The sequence below is a fragment of the Phalaenopsis equestris genome, unplaced genomic scaffold (genome assembly GCF_001263595.1).
Source record: "Phalaenopsis equestris unplaced genomic scaffold, ASM126359v1 Scaffold200156, whole genome shotgun sequence".
NCBI lineage: Eukaryota > Viridiplantae > Streptophyta > Magnoliopsida > Asparagales > Orchidaceae > Phalaenopsis > Phalaenopsis equestris.
In genome coordinates, this window is record NW_018219993.1 from 11434 (window position 1) to 22736 (window position 11303).

Below are 11303 nucleotides of genomic sequence, written 5' to 3' on the forward strand. Positions count from 1 at the left end.
GCTCTCATAGTTACTAATTTTACCCATTTATCTTCAGACACTTATATTTGAATATTCGCTCAACAGATTGCAACAAGATGATAAAGCCATTTTGATCCATATCTCTATCAAATTCTAGTAGATCCACCTTGATTTTGAAATCTCTGTGTTCTCCATATATGGGCTCCTCTTTCAGCCTCGTCTAATACTGAATCCCGAAGTGGCGGGGCCTGTATTCCTCATCACTGACATTTTTCCTATGGAACGAATTCAGATCCTCGTCCCAATTTGTCGTTCAACTCTCCAAATTGCGATCGAAGATAAAATCTCCCCCAAAGTTCCATCATAATCTTTGCGAGCCTCTGTTGAAGTCAACAGATCTCCTATTGTATCACGTCCCTGGTAGGTTCCGGTGCGTATTTCAGCGGTGGCATGATTAGGGTTACGGTTTGGGTTTGAAAAGGGTGGTTGAGGATAGGAAAGAAAAATTTTTGTACGCGGGGGACGATGTAGGAAACCCTAGGATAGGACTAGGATAAGGCTAACTCTGATAACAAATGATAATTAAATCTAATACAAACAAACCACAATACAGAAGAAAATATTATTATTCAAGAGCAGATTGGATTACAATCAAAACTCAAAAGAAATAGAAACACAACAACGTCACTATTTGGCTAGGGGCGGATAGGAAGATACACGAACAGCGATGGTGATGGCGCGGTGGCTGGTGGCTGAAAATAGCGAAGGGTAAGAACATGTGGCTGGATATTGGATACAGAGAAGGGGAGGGGTGATCGGCTGTTAGGAAGCCACAGAGAGAGATGAGAGAAGGGTCTGCTGCTGAAATCTGGGAGGTTGGTAGGTTGTAGGGCAGCTGACAATTCGAAGCAAGAAGAGGGGAAGAGGGGAAGAGGGGAAGAGGTTTACGGCTGAACTGGGAGGAGGATTATGGAGTGAAGGGCGGCGGGAAGAGCAAAAGAGGGGATAGCGTGGTTAAAACAAAAAGAAGAGTGGTGGCCGTAACAGTGAACAAGGAAGGTATAGAGATAGTAGAGAAGATAATCACCACCTCGGAGCGGGATACAACTGGAGCAATACTTGTACTCAGATAAGTCCTATCAAGAAGAGACACCTGGAGGCAATAATAAATATATCTCAAGAAATTTACTAATGATAAATTGGACAAAGTAAATTAAATTCTTTTGGAAACAAGCCAACAATAGATTTACACCCATGCCGGAAGCAACAAAAATTGTCGTGACTGCTAGGTCTCAGAACATTGACCTATGTGTTGGAAAATCAAGGGGTATCTGTGTGAGCCAAGGCCCTTAAGCACTTCTAACATTGAATAAAATTGGTATAGTCCTGAAGTTTGACCATATTGATTAGACCTATTTCCATTATCTCATCTCAAAATTTTTATATATATGAACAACTTTATTGATCCATGGAAGAAAAGTATATTTCTAACTACATCACTGTGAGGGAAATATAATATGTTTTTGTTGAAGAACATTTTGCATATCCTAATAAACCCCACGTTACCCAGATTGTTTCCCACTTAAATTTTATCACAAAGCATTTTACATACTGAGACTATGGTACTATTTAATTTTTTTTTTTTAATAAATATATCTCAAGAAATTTACTAATGATAAATTGGACAAAGTAAATTAAATTCTTTTGGAAACAAGCCAACAATAGATTTACACCCATGCCGGAAGCAACAAAAATTGTCGTGACTGCTAGGTCTCAGAACATTGACCTATGTGTTGGAAAATCAAGGGGTATTTGTGTGAGCCAAGGCCCTTAAGCACTTCTAACATTGAATAAAATTGGTATAGTCCTGAAGTTTGACCATATTGATTAGACCTATTTCCATTATCTCATCTCAAAATTTTTATATATATGAACAACTTTATTGATCCATGGAAGAAAAGTATATTTCTAACTACATCACTGTGAGGGAAATATAATATGTTTTTGTTGAAGAACATTTTGCATACTACACTTTGGTGCTATTGCTTGTTTCACATAAAGCTAAACTGAAATAATCATAAATTTTGACCATATTGACCAGACATATTTTTATTCGTCTGTGTTATACAGTTGTATTCCAGAAGAACCTAGCTTTAATGATTTATAATCGGAAATTTTATCCAACTTCATCACTGTAATGGAAACACCATCATATAAATATGTTTGATCCTACAGTTCAAAAGTTGAAAGAATAGGCATCTTATTAAAGTAAATGCTCACCTTGTCGGAAACACCTGCACGCTCATAATACTTCTTAGCAATTTCAAGACAGTTCGCATCTCTTTCACATGCAACCAAATAGCCTGAATCAGGTAGAGCTAATGCAATAGCTAAAGATGAGTACCCCTGGAAAAAAAGAAAGAGCATATTAATGCAAATGAAGCTTATAAAAAATAACATTGAAGAACTATCTTTTCAGGAATCTAATGTTAATCAAATAATACATTAGTTTAACAATAAAAACGGCTATTACTAAAGTAAAAAGTAGAAGGATGATAAAAGAAAAGAAAATATATTTTGAATATCGCATAGCATCCCGCTTATAAAAAGGTGAAACTAAAATGCAAATCAGTGCTTGAGTTCTTGCATTATAGAAAGGAAGCCTAACAAGAAAAGGAGCAAATTTTTTATTTAACAAAATCTTGTAGCAATATGCCAGAAAAATGAGTAAGTCAATCTGTATTTATTTAATAGAAAGCTTTGGTGAATTAGTGGCTCCCTACGGAGAACAACATACTCCTTTGTTCATTGTAATGTTGGGATCCAAATAGAAAATTGACTCGAATGTCATGCAAGTTATGCTTCTATCTCATAAATGATGCAAGCATGACATCTAACATGAGAATAGGTCCTAAAGTTCCAAGTACATGGTTTAGAGTGGATGTTCTCCATCTTACTCTTGTTTAGCAAAGACATTCGTGATCTGAACAGTAACATACAATTGAACACAAAATGTGCTCATGCAGGACTCCAGAAGGGTCCAACATATCACCACTATGGAGTCTTTGACTCACATTAGCCTTTGTAAACTACAAACCCTTACAAGCTTTAATACTAGAAAAATTAATATATATAAGAACAATCAAATTTTCTCACACCAAATACTATTTAGTAAAAGCTAAAAATTCAGATTCAGCAGACAAATGAGTTGAACAACGGATAAAAATAATTAATCATTATATCAGTGCTAATAACTGATTGGCATTTGAACGCTTGCACTTGAAGGAAACATCAATTGAAAATTTGACTTGATTTGTTGGCCTGCTGTTTTCAGTGGTTTAGCTGGTTCTATTTAGCCTTTGTTTATTTCAAGAATCTCCAATTGGTCCATGATATGGACATTAGTTTTACATTTATGAGATTATCAGCAAGGGTGTCAAATTGGTTTCCAAGTCGGGTTTGGATGTGACCCAAAGTTGACTCGATCTGAAACTAATTGACCCAAACCAACACAAATATTAAATAGGTTAGAAAGTCTAGCCCAGCCCTACCTGCCTTCAACTCGCTGACCCTATAACCCGTTAACACGAGTCATAAAACTATTAGGGCTGATTTAGGGTAATTCGGGTTGATTTCAGGTCAATCTTGGGTCGAACTATCAATTTTAGGTTGGCTGGTCAACCCGACAAAATCCAAAAAATTAAACGGTTAAGATTCCTAACCCGAACCCAACAAAAAAGTTTCTCTCGAACACAATTTTCAAGTAGAGTCTAGGTTGAGTTGGCATGTCCAGTCATTTTCTGACACCCGTAGATATTAGAACTTAAAAAGTGTTGTTGGGCTTTTAGCTTTTTTACAGCACAATAATTCTGTTTTCAGACTCCAAATAGACTTGAGATTCTTGTGGGAGTTAAATTGTTACAATAATCCTCTATTTTATGGTTCCTGAGTTTACAACTGGAAGTCATCGGCCTTTTCTTGAAGTTCCCTAATCTTTAGCATTTTTGGCTTCAGCTATATTATTTGTATTTCAGATTGCCTTTTAGTTCATTGTTCCTATGATTGAAAATTGGAAAGGAATATTCCTATGATTGATAATTTAAAGATAAATTTGCAAACATAGCGCACAATTCTTGTATATTTATGAAAAAGATATAAGATGACTTATTCTTATTGATACAAAGAGGGGTATAAATACCCATTACAAGACTTATTGGTCAGGAAAACAATAAAAACAGAATAAAGTAGGTAAGGAAAGAAATAATAACAAAGATAATAAGCAGCTAATCTCTCTAATTAAGGAGACAAAATAAATAGAGATTCCTAAGATCCCTCATATAATTTATAACCTTCTAAATATAGAGTTATAATAAATATAGAATATAATCAGCATTATTTCTGAGATCTTTCAACACTTCCCCTCAAGCTGGCATGAAGATGTCACTCATGGAAAGCTTGCTAACTAGATTCTCGTGTTGCACTTTGAAAGGCCTTTTGTTAGAATATTTGTTGTTTGGCTAGCAGTTAGTATGTAGGACATACATATCACACCACTATCTATCTTCTCCTTGATGAAATGTTTGTCAACTTCTACATGTTTTGTTCTGTCATGTAGAACTGGATTATGAGCTATAAAGACTGCAGTCTCGTTGTCGCACTAAACTTTAATAGGTGTTGGTATAGGAATCTTCAACTCTTCCAGGAGTCTTTTTATTCATAATACTTCACAGAGTCCATGGGCCACCGAGCGGAATTCTGCTTCGGCACTACTTCTTGCTACAACACTGTTTTTTACTTTTCCAAGTAACTAGATTTCCGCCTACAAAGGTACAATAACCTGATGTGGAACTTCTATCATTTACGTCTCCTGCCCAATCTGCATCTGTGTAGGCCTCTATTAGAAGATATTCTCTTTTTTTTAACAAAAGCCCTTTTCCAGGATTTCTTCTGAGATATCTCAAAATTAGGAATACAGCTTCGAAGTGAGTAAGTCCAGGTGAATGCATGAATTGATTAAAATAGATTAGTCGCCCTACCAATCTTTGATAGCGTTCTTTGTCCATTACCTCATTAGTTTTCGATGGTATTAGTTTTCGTTGTTTTCAATTTTATATTATGTTCTATTGGCGTATCTGCTGCCTTGCAACCTTTCATTCCTGTTTCTTTGAGTAAATCAAATACATACTTGTGTTGATTGACAAAAATTCCCTCCTTGGATCTTACAAACTGCATTCCGATGAAATATTTCAGGTTTCCCAAGTCTTTAATATCAAATTTGGCTTCAAGTTTTCTCTTCAGGTTGCTAATCTCCAGAGGATCACCCCCTGTCATGATTATGTCATCTACATACACAATCACAATGGCTACTTTATCTTTAATGAAATGTTTGAAAAAAAGAGTGTGATCAGCTTGGCTTTGAGAGAATCCATGTCTAATAAAAACATCACCAAAACGCTCAAACCAAGCTCTAGAAGACTGCTTTAACCCGTACATAGACTTTTTTTAATTTGCATACTTTACCTTTTCCAAATTTTTCTTCAAATCCGGGTGGTAGGTCCATATATACTTCTCGCAATTCTCCATTTAAAAACGCATTTTTTACATCAAATTGATGAAGTGGTCAGTTGAAGCTAACAGCAAGAGAAAGAAGTACTCTAATATAGTTAATTTTAGCAACAGGAGCAAAAGTCTCTTGGTAATCAATACCATGAATTTGAGTAAATCCTTTTGCTACTAGTCTCACTTTGTATCTCTCCACACTTCCATCAGCTTTAAACTTCACAGTGAACACCCATTTACATCCAATCATCTTCTTGTCTTTAGGTAGATCAATGTCTGTCCAGGTGTTATTTCTTTTAAGAGTATTTATTTCTTCAATCACAGCTAACTTCCAACTCGATTCACTTAATGCTTCCTGAATATTTCTTGGAACAAATATGTTAGAAATCCTAGACATAAATGCTCTATGATTTTTGGATATTTTTTCATATGACAAGTATTGTGTGATAAGATGTTTCATACTTGCTCGGATTCCTTTTTTGAAAGCAATTGAAAGATCAAGATCAGAAGGAGTGAAAGTAGAGGGAAGGTTACTCTGAGTTGTAGGGTCATTATTCGGCAAATGTGATTGAACATCTGCTGCGGGAATAACTGGGATTGTAGTAACTTTATGGAATTTCTTCCTAGTATAAACCTGCAGCTCATGTTGAGGATTATGATCCGTTGAAAGTACTTCTCCCCTTGTCTCTGATAAAATATTATCTAGCAAAATAGAATTAGTAGTACTGACCCTAGTTTCCATATCAGAATTAGTTAAAGGAGAATTAGTTGAATGAATTAGTTGAAGGAATGAGTAAAGTTTCTCAAAAATTATTTTCTTCAACTAATTTCTCATGAAGAAAATTATTTTGAAAAAACGGGTGATCCTCGATAAACTTGACATCCATGCTCTCAAAAAATTTCTTTTTTTCAGGATTAAAGCATTTGTGCCCACATTTATTGAAAGCATACCCAATAAAAACACATTTTTCGGCTTTGGGATCAAGTTTTGAGTGAAACACATTTAGGTTATGCACATAGCAAACACATCCAAAGAAAGGTGTTTTAAATTTCAGAACTTGAAATGACATTTTGTTTGTTAAATAACAAGAGGTGAGGAGTGCATTATCCCAAAGATATTTAGGAACATTCATGAAAAACATAAGTGCCCTGGTAACTTCGAGTAAATGTTTATTTTTTCTTTCAGCAATACCATTTTGTTGTGATGTGGCACGACAAGTGGATTGGTGCAGAATATTTTTTTTCAAAATAAATGTTCTCAAATATTTGTTGAAATATTCAGTCACATTATCCATTCTTAGAATGTCAATTTTTGTTTAAAATTGATTTTCAATCATGTGAAAAAAATCTTTAAATCGTTGTTCAACTTCAGTTTTTTTTCCAATAAATACATCCAGCAAACTCGTGTGTGATCATCAATAAATGTTACAAACCATTTTTTTCCTGAAAGTGTGTTAACTTTAGATGGGCCCCAATCATCACTATGCACCAAATAAAATGGTTTTGAAGCAGGAAATGATTTTATTGAAAACAAAATACGATGACTTTTAGATAAATTACACGCTTCATAATGAAGTTTTGAATAATCAATACTTTTAAATAGTTTAGGAAATAATGATTTGAGATATGGAAAGCTGGGATGCCCTAATCTTTTATGTCATAACATAATCTGATCATGGTCAAATCTTGAACTTGTACTACCTAATCCATGAGTCGTTTTATTAGCAGAATCAGCTTCATCATAGTATTACAATCCATTTATTTTTCTAGCAGTTCCAATCATCTTCCTCGAGTTTCAATCCTGAAAAACACAATTGGAAGGAGAGAAAAAAATGAAAAAATCAAAATCTTTAGACAATTTGCTAACAGAAAGAAGATTACATGTAAGTTTTAGAACATATAAGACAGATTTCAAAGAAATTTTTTCTGAAATTTTAATATTTCCTTTTCCTGCAATAGGTGAAAAACTGTTAACAGCAATTCTGATTTTTCATAACCGAAAGATGGATAATATGAAACAAATAATTGAGAACAGCTTGTCATATAATCAGAGGCTCCTAAATCAATGATCCAAGGCGTGGTACTTTCTAGAAAAGCCAAAGGATTACTATCTGTTTGTGTTATAGAACCGATAGGCGCATTAGATGATGAGCAAGATTTCAGCAGTTTAAGAAGATAACTTGATTGCTCTTTATTAAGTGGAGATGACTCAGCCTCATTTGCGGTAGGTGTGCTATGTTCACCAGATTTTTTTCCCTTACTATTAGGTGGTTTACTATGCAATTTCCAATATTTTTCGCTAGTATGGCATGGCTTTCCACATTAGTCACAGTACAGGTTGTTTTGTCTTCTACACGTTGGTTGTGAGAAGTTTTCCTACTTATTAGGAATAGCCAGGCTGATCCTTCCACGGACTCGATTGAACCTGCCAACATCTTTCCCAACATCACATGTCTCTGACTCTCTTCTCTCCTTACCTCTGCAAAAACTTCACCAATTGGTGGCAGGGGTTTTCTTCCAATTTTCGGCCACAGACCACATCATATTCAACGTTTAAACCTGCATGAAATTTGAAGATTCGGCCAGTATCCACTATCTTCTTGTACTGGTTGTCGTCATTCTTTGATTTCCACTCATGATCGTTGAATAAGTCCAGATCCTGCCAAATCCTTTTAAGAGAATTGAAATACTTTGTCACAGAATCCTCACCTTGGCAAATTTTCCCAAGTCACAGGATCAACTCTTAAACTTTGGATTGATTTCCAAGATCAGCGTACATTTCTGAAACATTGTCCCATAATTCATTGGTTGTAGAGTAACACAGATAATTTGTACTTATCTCTTCAGTCATGGAATTGAACATGTCATTGCCATTGAGTTTTCCGCATCCCAAATGACATATGTTATGTCATTCACATCAGGCTGTTTAGTATCACTTGTTATATAGTCAATCTTTCCTCTTCCTCAGACATACATGTGAATAGATTGTGACCATCGAAGAAAATTATCACCATTTAGTCGGATTGTAAAGATCTGAATGGGATGATTTTCAGATGTATTTCTATGAGGTTCGAGCTGAGATGGCCGACTTGTCCTGGACGTGACTTCAGACATTTTAGAGACGAAGGATGGTGAATTTTCTTGAGCACGTTGTCACGGACAAATAGTTCCACATCGACTAGGTGTAGGGCCCAAAAGCAGTATTTAGGTCCTGGGCTGCCCACCTCTCTTAAGGGCTCTTTTGGGAGGTGACAAGTGGTATCAGAGCAGACTACTGCCTGTCAGGTGTGTCGAAGAATATTATCACCATTTAGTCGAATTGTAGTGATCTGAATGAGATGATTTTCAGATGTATTTCTGTGAGGTTCGGGCTGAGATGGCTGAAGAGGCTGACTTGTCCTAGACTTGAATTTAGACATTTTAGAGACGAAGGAAGGTGAATTTGCTCGAGCACGTGCTGTCTAGGAGTTTGCAGCAGTAACCCTTCGAGTGAGCAAATCGAGCAAAAAGCCGAATTAACGAAGCTGAACGATTGAGGAGTCCCGAACGAAGACAAAGCAGGCGAAGCCAAATGAACGAAGACTAACGAGAAGATGATCGAGGAGTCCCGAACAAAGCAGGCGAGGGTTTGGCCGAAGTTGCCAGCGAGATGTGATCCTCTCGAGCTCTGGTCGCAGTTGCTTCGCAGAGTTTCGGGTCTCTGTGCCGAAGGATTTCGAGACGACGACGAAGTAGAGAATGGAAAGGCGGAGTTCCGGGTCTCTGCGCCGAAGGACTTCCAGGCGACGACGAAGATCTTGTCTGAGTCGATCAATCACGATCCCGTCTGCTCCGAAGGACTTCGACGATGAATACTATATGATACGGAAATTAACCGAACGCCTGTTGATCGTAAATCTCCGATACCATGAAAAAGATATAAGAGGACTTATTCTTATTAAAACAAAGAGGGGTATAAATACTCAGTACAGAACTTATTGGTAAGGAAAGCAATAAAAACAGAATACAATAGGTAAAGAAAGAAATAATAACAAATATAATAGGTTGCTAATCTCTTTAATTAAGGAGACAAAATAAATAGAGATTCCTAAGATCTCTCATATAATTAATAACCCTCGAAATATAGAATTATAATAAATATGAAATATAATCATCATTATTTGCAAGATCTTTCAACAATTTACATATCTCACACCTCCACTTTCATATTTACATACATACACTACCGCTTTAAACCTATGCATGAAAAAGAATATTTCACTTTTAGAAATGGTAATCATGTTGTTTTTTATGTGATATTAAAGATTTGAGCGTTATCTGCGTAAATATGAAAGTTTAGGTGTGAGATATATAAGTGCATAAGAATTGTGTGTTGTTTATGCAAATGCTCCTATTTTAAAATGATTAAGATTCTTCTCTAAATCTATGGACTCCTAAAATTTATGTCCAACTCTTCTGAGGGAGTTGTTATTTTGATACAAAATTTCAGAAGGTATATTAAAAATTAGATAATGCATCTCCCAAACATTTGGTCACCATTTTATGAGGACCATATGATCAAATCCGAGATTTTACATAGGCATAAACCGCTAGGGTTAATTAGTTCTACCAGTCACATAAGTGAAGTTGCAATTAAGGCCAATTGGTACACTCAAAATGCATAACTTATAATAGCAGTTATCTGAATTTAGGATAGAGAAATAAGCTGAAAACGAAAAGTGGAGAGAATGATTACAAACCTAATCATATGGTTCCATCATTCCTGGATGCCATAGACTGGTCTATTAAGTTAGAATATAGTTAATCCAACTAAAAGAAAAATATCCCTATCAACAATCATAGGATTACTACCCTAGTTCTACCAGTCTTAATGCCGGCTCTGTAATAGTTGAAAACGGAGTGTCTAGCTACCCTAGAAAAACCTGAAAATATGAACAAAAGGAAATCATCCTACATAATTTCATCAGATATTAACTTCTCATTCATCTTATTTACTTTCTAAATTTTTCTACAGCGTTACAATACTTCTGGCAGAAAGAGACATCCGTCAAATAGTTTGGCATGGAATCTGAAGCCAATATTTTAACAAGAGAAGTCACACTGGTCCCTTCCGATTCTTAAATTTCATGTAACATGTTTTGAAAGAAGGTAAAAGAAAAACTAATTACACGACTTCTTCAAGACATAAAACAAATCCATAATAAAAGAAAGCTTGAGATTACATACCGTATAAACACCAATTTCAATGCATTTAACTGCTCCCAGAATTTCCACAAGAATTGCTAACAACTGTGCTTGATCAGGAGACACCTAAAAATTTGGAAGAGATTGCAAAAGAAAACACACTTCATTATTGCTTGTGAAATAAACATTCTGGTGGAAGCAAAACAATGAATATTAATTCATTCAACAATTTCTTTGATAATAATGAATAAACTAGTGCTAAAAGTAAAGCTCAAAACAAGCAAACCCTAATACCAAGTAAGATTCGTTTGGTTGATAAAGATTGTACAGTAGATTAGCCATTTTTTAAATGCAATGGCATGTGGAAAAAGATAGTGCAACGTACTTTAATACCATTCTCATCAATAAGAAATGTCAAGTTAATGTATGGTGTCGCATTATTCTGATGGATATTTGGCACTATTTACTAGGGAGATAATGGCAATAAAACAAACTACTTTTGATTGTTACTATAATACAAATATTTTAGTATTTGCCAGAAAGTAGTGCTTGTGCCATTAAGTGATGAAAATAAAAAAGCTGGAAATAACAATGGGGAA

The 11303-nt window shown here is 35.4% G+C and overlaps 1 long non-coding RNA gene across 1 annotated transcript; it reads right to left on the reverse strand.

Annotated features, from left to right (window-relative positions):
* Positions 1 to 2237: 2237 nt before the first annotated feature.
* Positions 2238 to 10827, reverse strand: LOC110035826. Its single transcript, XR_002295174.1, has 2 exons — positions 10747 to 10827; positions 2238 to 2367 (listed from the first exon to the last, which is right to left on the reverse strand). It is a non-coding gene; the product is annotated as an uncharacterized LOC110035826 (long non-coding RNA).
* Between the last annotated feature and the right edge of the window lie 476 nt (positions 10828 to 11303).